At 39.2% G+C, this 18905-nt stretch overlaps 1 protein-coding gene across 2 annotated transcripts in view; it reads right to left on the bottom strand.

Moving 5' to 3' along the window:
- arhgap35a (Rho GTPase activating protein 35a) overlaps positions 1–18905 on the bottom strand; it is a 104323-nt gene that overhangs the window by 69619 nt on the left and 15799 nt on the right. The gene's annotated exons all lie outside the window — the stretch shown is intronic.

The following is an 18905-nucleotide window of genomic DNA, read 5'->3' as shown; positions in this document are numbered from 1 at the left end:
TCTGACACACAGCTTTAAAACATCACTCAAACATCAGTGCGTTAACACTTTGCTGTCACACACAGGAACGGCTTACCACCCTCTCACAAAGGAACCGTTTCATACAAGCCACATTAAGCAAAAACCCACCCACCGATGCTCCCACTCTGGCAGAGGCAGCAAAGATTCAGACGGCGTGGTATAATAGGAGAACATGCAGCATGAAGATGGCACTAAAGCAGCTGGACCTGACTAGTGACAACACACCCATTCATCACTGTGGCCCCTGGAGACTTTACATCCCTTCACTCAGAAGAGCACGCGCACACAAACGCAGCTGTGTTACGATCGGCGTACAACGGCCCGTGTCAGCTTCGCGACCAGTCGAATGGGGCTACTTGTGCGATATATTATTCATCTGCATGCGAGCACATGACAGCGTCTCTGCTAGGAGAGATAAGGAGCGTCTTTATTTCAAATATTCACTGAACGTGTCCAGGAGTGTGTTCATCCAATCATCTATTAAATGACCCATTTATTTAAAAAAAAAAAAAAAAAAAAAAAGGGGGGGGGGGGGGTGCTTGGAAAGGAAGTTACAAGATTTCAGGAGTGGAGGCAATTAAGGAATCACTTAACAGAAGGAGAAAAGAAAGAAAGTGTAGCAGATGTGAAAATGTTGCGACTTATCTTTGTCATATTTACTTTATGGTTTTAAAAATCTGAATTTAAGAAAAATCTCAGCGTTCGTCCCTTTTGTTCAGCCCAACAGAGCACAGGATATGCACCAAGACCGACAGCAATCACAGCAGGCTTTTTTCCATCTCCTCAACAACACAAACACACACAGCAGGTACAACAAATCTACTCTTGAGTTGAATAAGTTGTTGAAAAAAAAAAAAGAAACGTTATATAAAACAGTGTCAGGCTGCAATGAAAATTGTACGGCAATTTCTGTGCTCATCCCCATTTCAAGCTGATTACATACACTATATTGCCAAAAGTATTTGCTCACCCATCCAAATTATTGGAATCAGGTGTTCCAATCACTTCCATGGCCACAGGTGTATAAATTCAAGCACCTAGGCATGCAGACTGTTTTTACAAACATTTGTGAAAGAATGGGTCGCTCTCAGGAGCTCAGTGAATTCCAGCGTGGAACTGTGATAGGATGCCACCTGTGCAACAAATCCAGTCGTGAAATTTCCTCGCTCCTAAATATTCCACAGTCAACTGTCAGCTGTATTATAAGAAAATGGAAGTGTTTGGGAACGACAGCAACTCAGCCACGAAGTGGTAGGCCACGTAAACTGACGGAGCGGGGTCAGCGGATGCTGACGCGCATAGTGCGAAGAGGTCGCCAACTTTCTGCAGAGTCAATCACTACAGACCTCCAAACTTCATGTGGCCTTCAGATTAGCTCAAGAACAGTGCGCAGAGAGCTTCATGGAATGGGTTTCCATGGTCGAGCAGCTGCATCCAAGCCATACATCACCAAGTGCAATGCAAAGCGTCGGATGCGGTGGTGTAAAGCACGCCGCCACTGGACTCTAGAGCAGTGGAGACGCGTTCTCTGGAGTGACGAATCGCGCTTCTCCATCTGGCAATCTGATGGACGGGTCTGGGTTTGGCGGTTGCCAGGAGAACGGTACTTGTCTGACTGCATTGTGCCAAGTGTAAAGTTTGGTGGAGGGGGGATTATGGTGTGAGGTTGTTTTTCAGGAGCTGGGCTTGGCCCCTTAGTTCCAGTGAAAGGAACTCTGAATGCTTCAGCATACCAAGACATTTTGGACAATTCCATGCTCCCAACTTTGTGGGAACAGTTTGGAGCTGGCCCCTTCCTCTTCCAACATGACTGTGCACCAGTGCACAAAGCAAGGTCCATAAAGACATGGATGACAGAGTCTGGTGTGGATGAACTTGACTGGCCTGCACAGAGTCCTGACCTCAACCCGATAGAACACCTTTGGGATGAATTAGAGCGGAGACTGAGAGCCAGGCCTTCTCGTCCAACATCAGTGTGCGACCTCACAAATGCGCTTCTGGAAGAATGGTCAAAAATTCCCATAAACACACTCCTAAACCTTGTGGACAGCCTTCCCAGAAGAGTTGAAGCTGTTCTAGCTGCAAAGGGTGGACCGACGTCATATTGAACCCTATGGATTAGGAACGGGATGTCACTTAAGCTCATATGTGAGTCAAGGCAGGTGAGCAAATACTTTTGGCAATATAGTGTACGTCATCAGATGGGCAACGAACAAAAGAAGAGATGAAGTCGGTTAAATTACAACTGGAGATGCATTTAATACTACATTCAATAAATGTTACAATCTGTTTTTGTTTCCATGAGCAACAGCACTGAGCAAACGACATTCGGTTTAAAAGCTTCAGTATTTTATAGCTAAAAAGAAAGAAGAGTAAGATAATGTAATCAGTAAAATACCTGACTTAAAAAAGGACCTTCTGGATAATATGGTTGTTAATATACAGTAGAAATAATTAGACTCATTAGACCTCGCTGAGAAACCATTAAAAGTCCTTAATGTATAAACATTTGTTAATTAAAGACTTCCTTTTTTCAGAGGAGAATACGATTTAGGACATAAATGACAAAAGAAACAGATTTAAAACAAGACTCTCAACCCTTCAGTCTCAAGCACTTTCTGGCATTTTATAATGAATTGTGTGGAATTTATCTCAAACTAAAGGTAACTGATATCAAAGTCAATTAAGGTGAAATGTTTAGCTATGTCAACTGCTACTATGAGTAAACGTAAAGTGTATGCAGCCGAAAGGGTCTCAATATTCACAAACTATATGATCCACACATGCACAAGGCAATCGACACGTGCAAAGAATATGATCTTATCTGTGCATGTGTTAATATTTGCAAAATAATAATTGTAAATATTAATGGGTTTATTTTTAGTCATACACATTTCAGTCACTACCAGCTTTGTAAAAACCTTTTATTTTTTTACGATCATAGCAGTCACATTGGCTACGTTCACACTTGATGCTCAATTCCGATTTTTTTTGTGAAATCCGATTTTTTGCTTCATGCTTCGTGTTTACGGGAGTAAACATGAATGTAGTGCTGGAGCGCATCTAGCGACCTTTCCCAACCATAAAAACACAATCTTTTCAAGATGGTTAAACATAAATACTGCTCTCCACATCATCGTCTGCTTGTTGCGTTTCTTGCCGTTTCTTCATAGCAAGACCCAGAATAGTGACCTTTGTCGGGTATTAATGGCGTTCAGGTCGGATGGATGTGACCTGGCCGTTCAGACACGGGTCGCATTAGAAAAGATCAGATAACATGGGCAAAAAAATTGGATTTAGGTCACTTCAGGCTGCAGTGTGAACGTAGCCATTTTGTTACCGATTTGTTATCACAGAAATGCAAAAAATAGATTTTTGTATTAATGACCACTGAACATATTTTCCTTTACTGCCTAACTTGTTTTGTTGGTTTCAAGCATGCGTTGGCTCCTTTAGTTTGTAATAATCCAATATCAGTTTGTATCCAATTGAAAGAATCTTCTTATAGGGGTGTAAAACATCAAAACTTATTATTCTTCAGTCAAAATTGTAGAAATAAAAGCTATAAAGATTTTTCTAAGGAAATAGAATTCCACTGGAATTTCTGGTCGCTATGTTGGGTGTTTTTTTTTGTTTTTTTTAGATCTGTTATCTTGTTATCCGAACAAGTGAACACTTGTCTATTAGGTTGAATTGAGTAAAATAAACAGCCTCTATTTTTGAAAATGATTGACATGTGGTGGCAGCCAACCAGTAGGGCTTTAAAATGATAGGGAGGGACATATGATCAGCGTCCATGTGTGCAAGATTGGAGAGCCACTTAATCAAGAGATATCAGCTCATGCTGTGAGACACTTGCTTTTCAAGAAACAGTCATCTCGAAGGAAAATGTTTTTCCTACAAAATAAGAAAAAAAATTTTTTTTATAGAAAATCCCTCTATTGTCCCACAATGGGCATGGTCCAATAAATGTCAAATGCCTATAACCTAATTTATATGTGGACAAATGGACCAATTTCACACAAAAAACATCTATAGTATCAACATTATCTCGTCAGACTAAAGTAAACATTTGCACAAGTTGTCAACAAAAGGGACAACATATAATGAAAATTACAAATGCGTAGTATGATGAATTCCCAGACAGTTGCATTTAGAAAGTTTTTTTTAACAAAACAAAAATCTTTAAACACATTTGAACGGTTTAAGTTGTGTAACAGGTACAGTGTAGAGATGTTTATCACTAAAAACTGGAAGACCTGCACTTCCTGTGAATCCACTTGCAAACATGTGGGAGGAGAGATGTACAGCAATTTTAATAGGAGAGGCCATTTTGAGGTAGGTGATTAAATGAAAGGCCATATCTTCCCTTTTTTTTATATTGTGTTCCATTTATTATAAAAAGAAATTGTTTAGTATGCCGTGTCCGTTTAATGAGAGGGTCACCATAAGTCTTTTCATACGGATCTTCTATATCGGAAATTCTGACTTGTTTTTCCAGGTCTTTCTTTATAATAAGCTTTAGTAGAAATCAACTACTAAAGATTTCTTTAAGGCCAATGTGATACAACATATTTGAAATTAGTCTAAACGACTCCAGACGTTTGCTGCAGATTTCCTTTCGGCACAATAAAATAAAATATATATAAAATATATACATATATAAACAAAAAAATAAATAAATAATGGATAGCAAAAGGAGGGAGCACATCTGCGGAATGTACTAGTTAATCTGCTGATGCCAATATGTTAAAAAAAAAAAAAAAAACAACTCTCTAAGCTAATAAATGTACAGTTTTTTAAAATTCCAACTTCTTAACAACTGGTAAGATTCTAAAAGGTTTAGTAAAGGTATAGAAAACCAAAAGATCCGACAGGAATGATGTTCACACTGCCGATTCAGTCAAACACAATCATTTACTGAAAGGTGTGAGTTCAATTAGAGGGAGTGATTGAGTGACAAAGATAGGTGTGAAACAGGTGGAACTTTAAGGTTCAAGGCAACTGTTGCTGCAAATGCTGGCTGTACATTTATCCCTGAAAGGCAAGAGACTTTTCAGAAGTAGAGCCTTCTTTAATTAAGAAGTTAATAAAAGAGGGAAAAACCTAATGAGGTGTAGAAAATGATAGACTGATCAGCTGAAATGGTACAGAATGCTGTAAGATGGCAGCCACAACCAGAAAGGCCAGGAAGAAAAATCAACTTTGTGAATGGATTGGAGAATAATCAATACAGCAAAGGCTCAGCCAATCATCAGCTTCAGGAGGATTAGAGAAGATCTAAGATTTCCTGTAAGCACTGTTACAACCAGATAACGTCTATGTGAAGCTAAGCTACCAGCAAGAAGCCTTGCAACTAGTCTCATTGTTAAATAAAATGCATGTGCTGAAGCAGCTACGATTTGCCAAGAACGCATTGACTGGCCTAAAAAGAAATGGTGTAATATTTTGTCGAGTGACGAGAGTCAGACGTCCTGCAAACACTGAATTGAAGCCGCAGTGCACAGTGAGGACGGTAAAGGATGGTGTGAAGCATGGCGTATGTTTTTCATACTGTTTTATTGCTCCCATTTATCACATACCAGGGAGCATTCATCAGTCTAAGAATGGGTACATCAGAATACTAGAAGAAGTCTTGTTGCTATATGCTGAAGAAGAAATTAAATCAAGACAATGAGCAAAAACACACCAGCAAGCATAAAAAAAACAAAAAAACGCTGTTCATGAGGCGAAAACAAGAGATGCAAAGGAAATGTAGTAAAATTGTCCTGAGCTGCAGTAGCTGATAACCGGTGACAAAAGCTAGTCAACTGCATTTACCACGCATGTGAAGAAACCATGTTTATGCAACTAAATATTCATTTATGATTCTCAGGAAAGTTAAAATGCATTTCTTAGTCTAAACATACATTCTGAGTTTGCAAAGAAAGGTGTCAAAACTGCTTTTTTCTTAACATACTTATTTACTTTTTCTGACATATTAAATTAAAAAAGGTCTTTTACATTTTTTGCTTTGAATCAGAATGTGCAGCATCTCCAATTAATTTGCATTCATTGAAGTGGAATTTCTTTATAGAATTTTGAGATTGAATCACCTTTTTAGAAACTTACTGCTATCATTATCAGCATAACTGTACATCAAGTATCAAGGGTGGGGGACAAATCCTCAAAGGGGGCTAAGAAATTAAAATTAATTATTTGTTGAATGAAAAAAAATACTTTCCCATTTAGGAATTTGATTCATCAGCGAAAACGTGGAACTAAAGACATTACAAAAGGTGAAAAAGTGTCTATCTGCATCAACCTCCCCAGCTGTTGAATGAAATCTGTATGGTTCTTGCATTAGGTTTGGGGTTCACACACAGAAACCGTTACTGGAAGGCTAGTTAACAGTGAAAACATGCAGCTCCAACTGAATACTTTCAGCCAAAAGTAATTTCTTATCGCTGTTCACACTTCAGACTCACCTGGAGACAAAGCTGTGAAACAGCTCATCCCTTCAAGCTGATAAAGTGATAACAGCAGGGAGCTGCTCACAGAAGAGTAGTAACACAAAAAATGTGCAATTTAGAAAAAAAATATCCTAAAGAATAGAAACTCTCATATGGAGAATTTGTTTTGCATCTTTTCTCCTTATGCTCTTCATGGACCACGCCCATCTCTAAGCAGCCCTTTAGACTGAATTTTAAAGGTATTTAATGATCCTGAATCCCATAGGTTTACAGGAAGGAAATATTGCATATTTTAGAAAAAGCTATTAAAGCCCTCTGTGGATGTATAAAAGCAGGGCATTGCAGGGACTTTGGGATTCGTCATGTCAGGGTTTTAAAGCTTTTTTTTTTCTCTTTTATTTCACGGCTGAAACAGAAATGCTGCACCGTCCGTGTTGACGTGTGTTTGCGGATACGCACGTAAGTGCGCACAATAGAAAGTCGGCTGGTGAATGGTGGGGGCCCAGCAGACGAGCAGGTGCTGTGGTAGAGGAAGATATGGCTTCTGTCCACCTCAGCATTTCTAAACACTCACAGTTATCTTCCCTCTCCACAGGAGGAGAGGTCATTTCTTTCTTCTTTTCTCCTCATCCTCGCCATCCGCTTCTCATTTCTCCCCCCCATCTGCTTCAGCTCTTCTCTTCACTCCCATTTATCCACTTGCAACCTCCTTTTACATCTCTCCACCTTAAGTTTTTTTAAATAATTTTTTCAGCACTCTCTTGCTTTAGTACTCCACCCTTCTCTCCATCCCCACCTTCCTCCGCTCCTCGTCGCCTCCTGTGCTCTCAGCGGAACAGTCCATTCAGCAACTAAACAAAGCTGCCTCCAGCATCACACACTGGCTAATCAAGCAAAACCAGGATGCAGCAGCCCTCAGTTCCACTCAGCAGCACCATGATACTGGCCAGCCAGGAGAACCTGAGGGATTTCGTCTCAAAGGTGGAATAAATATGCTCAGGACAATACGACCCCACCCCCAATAAGAGCTATTTACTGCTCCCATCCCAGCCAATCTTTGCATTTGCATTAAATCTAAACCATGCAAGGGATGGAGATGACAGTCCAACTGACTGGAAGCGCTACAGGTTAAAATGAGGTGGGATGGAAGCACTAAAAGATGGCAAACAGGAAAAGGCAGGAAGATGATGTGGTGAAGAAAATTATCTGACAGTCTGTCAACTACAAGGCTTCGCTTTTATAACGCTGATGAAACCAAACAATGGTCAGCTGCAATCGTCTCCTGAGCAGAAGGTGTAGGTTTTTCCAGACAGCATGCAAGCCTCCCTTCTGTGAAGCAAAGGAACTCGTGACCCAATAACATATCAAAGATAGCAGTTGTGTAAGATGCACAGAAGTAAGCGAAATGCAAGTCCACAGGGGGCTCGACTGGTTCTGAATACCTCATCTACCTCAAGAAACAATTCTTTGAAAAGCTTATATATTTGCTTTCTTTTTTGTCACATTTAAATCGACATTTTTATATCAGAAAAGACTCCCTAAGGGTTAAATTACTTCTAAAAAGCGTTGTTAATGTTCAGGTAAAAGGTTGGAGCCAATAGTCACACCATGGTGGAGAAGTAGAGCTTACATTACTAAAATAAGAAAAATGTCTTCAATCTGGAAGCAAATTATGGACTCCGCAAAAACAAGGGCAGGGATGTAAGAAGAAAGAAGTCCTGCAGAGCGTATTAAATCTTCCCCAGATTCTCAGTCTAACTTTAAACGTCTCCATTTTGCCTAAAGTAACATATGCTGCCACAAGTACAGCAACCCACGCGGCTTTTGATTAACTTCACTGAACTGTTGATTTAGTCTTGCAGCTCTCTCTGAGCAAGAACAGTTAACCATGTATGAAAGAAATATTTGAAACTGCAATCCTGAGAGGAAGCTGTGCATTTTATTTCAATGATATACACACAGTTTATATATATATATATATATATATATATATATATATATATATATATATATATATATATATATATATATATTTAAGGCTACGTTCACACTGCAGGCCTTGATGCTCAATTTCGATTTTTTTGTGAAATCTGATTTTTTTTTGTGTTGCCGTTCATATTTCCAAATATATGCGACTTTTTTGTGATCTCCTGTGTGAACTGCAGTCATACAACACAACTGTCCCGCATGCGCAGTAGAGGACGCAATGACGTCACAGGCCAGCGTGCTCTATGTTTACGGAAGTAAACATGGATGGTAGTACCGGCGCGCATCTAGCGGTCTTTTCCAACCATAAAAACTCAATCTGGTTAAACATAAATACTGACCTCTGTATCATTGTCTGCCATGCTTGTTGTTTTTCCTGCCTCTTCTGCGTAGCAAGACCCAGAATAGTGACCTTTGTCTGGTATTAATGACGTTCAGGTCGGATGAATCCGACCTGGCCGTTCAGACACAGGCCGATTTGAAAAGATCGGATTCATATCGGATTCAGGACCACATAGCCAAGTGGTCTGGGTCGCATTGGAAAAAATCGGATCTGTGTTGTTCAGACTGCCATGCAAAGATCAGATCCAGGTCGCATACGGGAAAAAAAATCGGATTTGGGACATTTCAGGCTGCAGTGTGAACGTAGCCAAAGAATAATTTAATATTATACAAACACATACTTTAAGGATCAACATATTCAAGCTGCAGTCCGGAATATGCAAAGCAACAAAGTCAGCATAAACAATCACATCCAGAACAAAAAAATAAGAAAAAAAATATTTATCAGCAAACTTTACTCTGGATAAAACATTTGGAAGTATTTTAGACAAGACTGTTTCAACTGTCTGCCAGCAACAAGCTGATATATGTGCTGTCACAGTTATATTCCTATAGCAAATATCTATATCTATAGCAAGCATCAAAGGGCTGTGTAATGCATTTCTGTATTATTCATCTGTATTTAAATCTTCTGAGTTTCTAAAACATTGCAGAGCTAATTAAATAAAACTAACAGGTGTGCAGACTGAAGGGCGTGCTGTGAAACATGCGCCAGTGATGAAACCAAATGCTGCAACTACAGACTGCAGAAACTGATTAAAATAACTTCAGACTAATAGAAAAACTAGTGAAACATTAGACTACTCCCAAAATGGCAATTATTTTCAGTCCTACTGCAAAGTTTAACAAATGGCAAAAACACAGCATAATACAGTCATATTAATTACATGGAGCAGTGAAACAATGCTCCCCTGTTGAAATAATATTTCACTAAGAACGAATACACCACAGCTTAAAACAAAAACAACCTTTTATTAAGCAAGCTAAATGCTGGTATTTTGCTGGTAAGCAGAAATGAATGTGGTTGTGAAATAAACAAGTTAACCTGCTCTGACAATGAAATGGCAACTTCGAAACTCAAAAAAAATTTCCGAACAATAAAGACACATTTCATGGGCATTTATGGTTTACTCCTGCCAACAAGCTAATTCTCCTACTCATTTCCAGTTAAATAAGATCATTGTTTATTTAAGTTTGATAGCAATGGTATTTAAAATGGTACATTCAGATTTATTTCTCAGGAAAGAAGCTGGTTTATCAATATGTCACCCAGCTACGATATTCAATTGGGAGGATGACGATAAAATGGCCTAATCTTACAGCAGGCAGAATATTTTCATAATTTGTTGAGTCCATGAGACGGAAAGTTAAAGACGTGTAGAAAGATGCGTACATGCCATAGGTGCACAGGTCCACTCGGACCAAACGACTCAGAAACCTCAGCCAACAAGGCTGATAAAGCTCATTGTGACATAGCATGGCTTTTCTTTACACTAAGTGTTGGAAAGGTGGATTTAAATTATTTTTAACATTCTGAAATAACTTGCAGATGCAGGTAAAATGTTGGTATGGTATTGGCATAAAGCCGGCCACACAATTTTTACCGTTTTGCATGGGGTAGGGGGGCACTGATTTCTTCAACCACACCTCAGACCAGTTGCATCACCAACCTTTCGTCCAACCCACCACCGCTCACTCTCTGCAAGTCGCTACTGGAAGTTCTTAGAAACCAACAAGAATCGAAGCCATTTGTGTGGCTTATATCAGATAAAGAGAAAATCCTATATTGCTGAGATTTTAAATAATAGGGGGGTTGTCCCAATAATGATATCCGAATTTCATCCGATATCAGCAAAAAAGATCCTAAATCTCCAATATAAAAAAGCCAGAAGAAACACACTTCACATACATCTGCTTCTGTTTAAAGTTTCTGTAACCTGGATTCTAGATGGGTCAGATGTTGTCCTACCTATTGTTGTCAACTATTTTTCTATGTTTGAATAAAATCGCTTGATCAAACATTTAGAAATGTTCCACACTCAAACTAAGTCATAAAAGTCTGTAGAATTCGTGCCAATTTCGAATCGGGTCAATGTCAGTATTGGTCAATACTCAAAGGTACCCTATTTGTTAGGCTTGTCCCGATCCGATCCACGTATCGGATCGGACGCCGATATTGGCAAAAAAATGCGTATCGGCAAAGCATGTAAAAATGCCGATTCAGACTGCCGATCCAGTTTAAAAAAAAAAATCTGGTCCGATCCATTCCACTATTTTGCGCCAGTGTTCCCCGAAAGCGGTCCGCATTTTCCAGAACACCTTCAACACACCCACAGGTCTTTTTGGGTCTGTCTCCCGGCCTAACCCTTAAACCAGGTGAATTGGAAGATAGCGGGGAAAATGTCAGCCGTGTGGGATTATTTTATCCTGCACGACGTGTAGATGGAGACTAGGTGTGGAGGAGATTGGGGAGTATAAGGCATTTTTGTGTAATAGTTCACTATTATTTGCACTGATTTTTTTTTAAGAAGTGTCTTTTTTCAAGAGTAGAGTCCTGATTCTAAGTTAATAGAATATTTTCCATATTCTGTTTTGCATTTTTATTAAAACTTACAGTAATACTTGCACCTTTAACTGTTTACGGTTTTACTGTTCACTGGGCAATTTCATAATTTTGTCCAGTTTGTGTTTATCTCTTAATAAACAGGTAAGTTTGTTGTTACCAATCATTGTGTTTTATTCAATCTCACCTAATTCAGCTGGCTAGATGTTATCAAGAGTACTAAAACCCTTTTCAACATGAGTCTTACAACTAAGGCTAAATACTAACTTAAACTTAAATACATGTTCGGATAGGCTGGTATCGGACAGTATTGGTATCAGATCGGAAGTCCAAAAACAATATCGGTATCGGATCGGAAGTGCAAAAACCTGGATCGGGACATCTCTACTATTTGTATCAGAAATTAAAAAGCTGCATCAGAATATCCCTAAGGAGGATACAACAGGAATGAATAAAATATAGTATTTGCTAAAAATCTATGGCTGCGGTTTATCCAGATGGTTAAAGAGCAAGACTTTCAGGTTTAAGTAGGCACAGAGAGTGCTATTTTTTGTTTTTTTGCTATGTCTTATTCAGATAGTCACAGCTGGTCATTTAATATACCATAATTTTCGGACTATAAGCCGCGACTTATTCCCCATTTTTTTTCCCCGCGGGAATGCGGAGGTCCTCTGGAAGCAGACTTCTACCGTGAGTGGTACGAGACAGAACGACAGCGAGAAAGACGGACATTGCAAGCGCAAGACAGTTTGTGTTAAACATAAAAAACCTCCGGCTTATAGTCCGGTGCGGCTTGTATATGCACAAATCACGCAATTTAGCTTTTGCGGCTTATATTCGGGTGCGGCTAATAGTCCAAAAAATTACTGTATTTTATTTATTTAAAAATGGTATGAAGAAATGCCAACTACACTGTGATGTAAGGGTATCTGTGAAGCCAGGATAAAAAGCATGAATTGTGTTATGCTGTCACCATGCAATGTGAACGCATGAAGGGGAGTGGCGGCCTAGTGTTTAGGTCATATAGCTTGGAATCCAGAGGTTTTGAGTTCAAGCCCCACTCCCACAGACTGCCACTCTGGGTCTCTGAGCAAGACCCTTAACCCACGATGGCAACCCACTGCTCTGCAAGGGGAAGTATGAAAAGCAGAGGTACATTTCTCCAATGTGAGATTAATAAAGTTCAATTATCATTATGAATATTCCAAAGAAAATACCAATATCCAAAAAAAATACTACTCAGGCAGTACAACACCAACTCCTTTCTTTTCAAGCGTTTCAAGTGTTTTGGTGAACAGGTGCAAAAACAGTAACCCATATTAATAGTAGCTAGTTAGCTATAGTGAGTTTCTCCCACTTTATGTACACACAGAAATGAACACTGGGTACCAGGAACACATTTAAGATAAAGGCTATATATTCTTATATTACCATTCACATCAATCTTTGTAAGCTTTCATATCTCAGCCTCTACATAAACATAAAGAGAGGCATCCAGGCCACTTAATCTATGTAGCAAGATAGACAAACTACTTAGCCGGAAATCTTTGTATTTATTCCACCCTAGAAATTATATCCTACCAAATGTTGCGTCCATGGAGACACCTGCAATTGCGATGTTGCACAAACTCCTATTGCAAAGACGACTATTATGCATATTGTGCAGCTTTAATGTAAAACAGAGCAAAGTCATTTGGCAGTCAGTTTGAATCACGATGCAAAATTAAGAAATTCAAAACATTTTCCCCAAATATTGTGTTGTACTTTTATTTTTAGCCAACCTGCTGTTTAGAAAAGAGTAAATATATTCTCTACTCAAAGCAAGAAGCCCTGACAACATTTGAAAAAAGCCAGCACACCCAAAGCCTCTAAAGAGTATCTAAATTAGATTACAACAAGGACCAGGCAGAGCTTCCCAATCCTTTGTCTCGGGCATGTTGTTCCTTTTTAAACATCTAGCCTCCAGTTAGGACTAGGAGTCGCTGCAACACAGAGATAGTGCCCACAATTAACCGTTTAGTTAGTAACACAACAATTTTTAAATGCAAATCAAAAACCAAGATCTTTGACATAGTAGCATCATTTTCTGTGCTGCTTGAATATCTCAAAGCTCTAAAACTAAATCTACTTCAACAGAAACAGTAGAAACTATACTGATGAACAAGCAAATAGAGGCATTTCTCGCTTGCATTTCAAGGTGGTCATGTTGGCCAGACCAACTATTTGGTTTCCATGGAAGACATAACGACGTTAAAAGGAAAGAGTAGGATAGTACGAGTTGAAAGTGTGGTAAGGGGAGGAGTGAGAGCTGTGGCAGACAGTGAAGTAGACGGCACGGTGAAGAGGCAGGGAGCACACGTAATGGTGTGGCATAGAGGAGAGTGTGATGCTAGGATGGGATTTGAGTCTTTAACTTCATTAGTTCTGCCTCAGTCTGGGGTCTGTAGATTATGTCTAATTAAGCAGCTTAACATGGCTTAAAATGCACCACACAGAAAGCACAAGAGCCTTATCTGTCAACCTGCTCAAACGATTCTCCACTCCTCCTTTCATTGCCGTGGCAGGCTAACATAAATTCCCTAGCATGGCCTTTATGCTGGAGCGATTAGAGGATTTGACATCAGTGTGAGCTGGATAAAAGGCAGCTGCAACATTAGCAGAGAGGGCTTTGGAGTGAGCATGTGTGGCAGGGAGAAAGGCAGATGCTTCATTGCAGGATGCAAGGGTTGACATGGGAAGGTGGGCCTCGACACAGAACTCCTCCCGAGATGTACAATTAAATTAGTGTTAGCATTAAAACTGCCATATGTGGACCATACAGCCTATTAGAGGGTGTTAGACGATATCATTAACCAACCAACAGTAACAGGGCAGATGGATATCCCTAACCAACATGTCCACATTACACCAAAAAGGTCAACATATTTACTGGAGGTAGAGTTTGTTGCACCCAAACCACACACACAAGTATTAAACCAATTAAGTGATTTACAAGCTTATCATCTCTATTTTACAAAAGGAAATCCATTAGAAAATAGGGATGCCCCAAAAATTCGGCCATCGAAAATATATGTCAGAAAATGACCGAACAGTTCGTTTTCGGTGTAAAGCCTATATACATTTAACGCAAGGAATGATCATGCAACAAACAGCACCTCCAGCAAGGGGGAAAAGGTTCGCAACCCAACAACATAGCCAGTATGCAGAAACGTTCAAGCTCATACAAAAAAAGAGACTGAAGCAAGAGATCACAGGTGGCGGAGCAGAGTAAGACTGCAACTAACGATTATTTTACACATCGATTAATCTGTCAGTTATTTTTTTGATTAATAATTGGATAGCAAAAGGTTCCGTAAAGTGATTTTTTTCCGAAATTAAATCTTGTGAAAGTAAAAAATGTTTTACTTGAGGAGTTCTGGATAGAGAAAACTGACAGAAATTTTTTTTTTTTTTTTTATCTTAAATGTAAAATGTTTATGTTTTTTACAATTTTGGTATAATTGCTGCTCTAAGTGGGTCACTCTGTCAGCTAAAGGCATGTTTTAGAGTCTCTACACTAGGGGTGTGCAAAATAATCGTGATGATGATGCATCGTGATTCTAATTTTCGTGATCTACTGCATCGATTCTTGATGCCAAGAATCGATTATTAATTTAAAAAAATTAATAAATAAAATTGCATGAATGGTTGGCGAACATCAGCCAAAAACAAGTGCAATACCACTTCCAGTCCAGTAGATGTCGCTGCAAATGTGTTGACGCATGCTGCCTTGTGTCACAAGCATTTCCGGCCGTGGGATACTGTGCCGAGTCATTCAAAAACAAAACATGGAGGAGAAAATATTGCAATGCATCGCAATAATTCAAGTATCGTGATGCATCGTGATAGAATCGCATCGTGGCCTGTGAATCGTGATTCGAATCGAATCGTGACTTCTTTGGCAATACCCACCCCTACTCTACACTCCAGATAGCAATTAATCGATGACTTAATTAGTTGATGATTATTTCAATTATTCGATTACTCACGATTAATCTGATAAATTGTTTCAGCCCTAGTGCAGAGTTTATCATAATTAGTGGTGCAAAAATTATGCCATAGAATCCAAATGTCCCATGGCCTCCAAATGCAACACGGATGGAAACCAACATCATATCATATATTGGCATATCTACTCCATCTGTGGAGCAATTCTGGGAAGGGAAACGGCATAATCAAAATTTCAGTGGTAAATAAATATTTTTTGATACTTTAGCAATTGATTTATTGAAACGCCACGAATTTAGTCAGGGTTAGTGTACACTGTAGCCAAATATGCTATGGTTCTGATATTTGACCTAAGTTCTTTCCATGTTTCGGTTTTCGTACTTGGTTTCTTCATTTTTTTGTTTTCAGTTTTTGCCTAGAATTTTCCTTTTGGTCCATCCCAACTTAAAACATAATGTACAAATATTCAAAGCGAGATAAATACCTTATCTTTCCATTCACCACCAAAGGCAAACCTGCACCCAGACCATGCTTTACTTCCTTCTCCCTCCAACTATGTCTTCTGTATTCATGTTATTATTTTTGCAAAAGCTGTATAGAAAACGAAAACTATGCAAAAAAAAAAAAAAAAACGATTCCCGCGAGTGCACAAACAGCCTACTGTAGTTATTAAGGCAGGATGTAGAGTATTATCTTATGTGCAACTTCAGAGACAAGATGGATATGCTAAGAACTGGTCCATCTTGTTCAAATGCATAAACATGACAGAGATGGGGGAAACAGTTCCCACAGAGACTGTAATCCGCTGATGTCAGCAACCATAGGACAAAATCCTCTGTGTGTCTCTTTTTGACACTAACCCATCTAATTTACTCCAGCTGTAAATGCCCATGGGCAAAGGGATACAGGTATAATCAGCAGAAAAAATAAATTAGGTATTTAGATTTTAAAAAGCACAAGAAAGATATGTGAACTGATATAAAGGAGAAGCGACAAAAAGATAAAGTCAGCACCCAGGCAATGTGGGAAAAGAGAAGGAGAGTCGGACCAGAAACAGAGAGAGAGATGAGTGGAGAGCTGCTATCAGATAGAGAGGATTTACCCAGCCCTGGAACATTAATTTACTAAAGCCACTCTACAGAGGCCCATCAGTGGTGATCTGCTGCCAGATTAGAAGACAAAACCTCATCCCTTGCTTTCCCTCCAGCCAATCAGCACCAAGTGGCGTGAACAGGGTAAAGGATGAAGAGAAGAAGGAGAGGAAAGGAAACATTCCTGCCTTGTGAATTTAACACGCATAAGCAGAGAAAACATAGAAGAGATTCGACTGGAGCCGGAGTTAATGCTGTTGTGATTTCTTGCCCTCAGGATGCAGCGGCTAACTCTGTCTGGTTGGAAGAGCCGGGGATTTGTCATTTATAATCAGTTTTCTGCTCGTTTTATCTGCACTTGCTTGTCCTTCTTTTTTGTTTTGCAGTTTTTTTTCTGCCCCCAAAGGCTACTGCAGCATTCCTCTGTTCTGCTGGTACAATCATTCTCCAACCTTTCTATGGCTGCATCCATCTTACTAGCTAGACTGGAGACTTGGAGTGTTTCCCAGCAGTGCAAGAAGAGGGAACTGTGTTCCCTGGTTCCCTGACAGGGATCCCCAGGATTTACGTCCAATCAAAATGTCTAGTCATGGCCCAAAACCAGTGTCCTACTTAAAGACTGGGTGCAGGCAATGAAAACTGGTGATACATTGTAACCAACTTTTTGCTGGTTAACCACAGAGTCGTTCAGACCTTGACCGGAGGGGAAAAGCACAGAAACCAAACAGAGTAACTACAGTTTAAGGACCTCTGTGTTTAAAAGTCGACAGGCATCCCGTGAGGTTAAACTCACAAAATGAAAAACTAAGCTTTGACAAAAGTTTAAACTGAAAAAAAAGACAAAACCATTTTGTAACATCAATCAATTTCTGCTACGTGCAGTCAGACAATTAATATAGCTCTTTCTGCACATAGAAACTAAGAGGTTTTCAATTACATACAGTCTACTGGCATTTTAACACTACTGTGGCACCCATGACTCAATTTGTTGTTGTTGTTTTTTTTTAAATAGATTTAAAAAAGTCCCGATCAGGAAATCCATTTTAGGGAATTGAAATTGGACGAGATGAGGAAGTTATGTAGATCTATGACATCAAAATTATTTCCAAGAGGTTAAAATATTTTAACTAAAAAAAAACAGATTTACAAACATGAAACAGTTTATTGTATCTTGGACTAAAACATTTTAAGCAGTAGGTTACTTCTACTTGACTGCACATACTTTGTTGGAAGCCCCACATACAATGGATAGAGAGATATCTTTGCTTGGAATGAGAGAAAACAAATACCAACGGATATCTAATGTGAGACAGGAGATGGCTGTGATTAAAACAAACATGTTTAGAACTTGTCTACTCCTCCCTTTGCTCTTTAGTAACTATTTTAACATTTCTCAGCCTCTGACAGCCTATCATAGACCAAAGCTATCATGTAAATCATATTCTAGATAACTATGTAGCAAAAAACATACAAACTTTCCAGAATTGTTTTGGAAAAATAAATGAATCATAATTCTAGTTCAAATCTGCTGTGTTTGTGGCATGCCAGATTGTACCAGAGATTTATATGTTTGACCCGTTGTGGCATCGGATTCCTGACCATCAACTTCCCGTGTCTCCTACTTCGAGAGTGATGTAAAAAAGAAAAAAAACAACTGCAAGTCATTCCGTTCGCTCTCTCTGTCATCACTGCTTCCTGTTGTCCTGTTTGAAAATAATACATACCCTCACAAAAGCCCTAATAACTCCTTAAATCCACTAAGGAGTGGGATGACATCATATCTCCTGTCAACTATGACCTCCAGAGGAGCAGCGTGACAGCAAAGAAGATAGAAAAAGGCAAGGCCATAGTTGGAGGATATGTTGTGTGGTTGAAAAGCTGAATACTCCTAGCATTGCACAATTTCCTAGAACCTGATTATGGTCAAACACTCCCTCTGGAACCAGAAGAGGGAAGATATTTACATAGTTGTGTGGCACACACTGACGGAGGAAGCCTCTGTAGAGTACGAGTATGTGGAAACACAGTCGCTTTACAATCGTACAGTAAGCGCTTGACTTTGGCTTCAGGTTATACTGTTCTCTGACACTTCTTAGGCTTATTTTATACATCAAAATCAAGCAAGAACTATTAATAAAGAGACAGCCAAACTGGCATCATCTATGTAGATGATTTTTGCCTTTTCAACACAATCTAAAGACGTCATGATGATTAAAAACGCTTGATCATACAGTCAACATTTTCATGGTATGGATGGACACAGCAAGAAATGGGAATAATAGGGGAGATGGTGTGTATTTATGTTTTTGTTTCCTTGCTGGGATACCGCTCAAAGTAAAGCCGTACAGTAAACTCTCTTTGCAAGCTTTTTCATGATAGACTTTTATGCTTTGAGTAAAAAAGTAGACTGCAATTAAGTGCCATAGGTATGACTTAAAATCCTTACTGAATTTGTTTAATTAG

The sequence above is a fragment of the Cyprinodon tularosa genome, unplaced genomic scaffold (genome assembly GCF_016077235.1).
Source record: "Cyprinodon tularosa strain WSP-4 unplaced genomic scaffold, ASM1607723v1 ctg41, whole genome shotgun sequence".
In the NCBI taxonomy this organism is placed as follows: Eukaryota; Metazoa; Chordata; class Actinopteri; order Cyprinodontiformes; family Cyprinodontidae; genus Cyprinodon; species Cyprinodon tularosa.
Note: the sequence above shows the minus strand (reverse complement) of the source record. Positions and strands in the feature narration are given on the sequence as shown.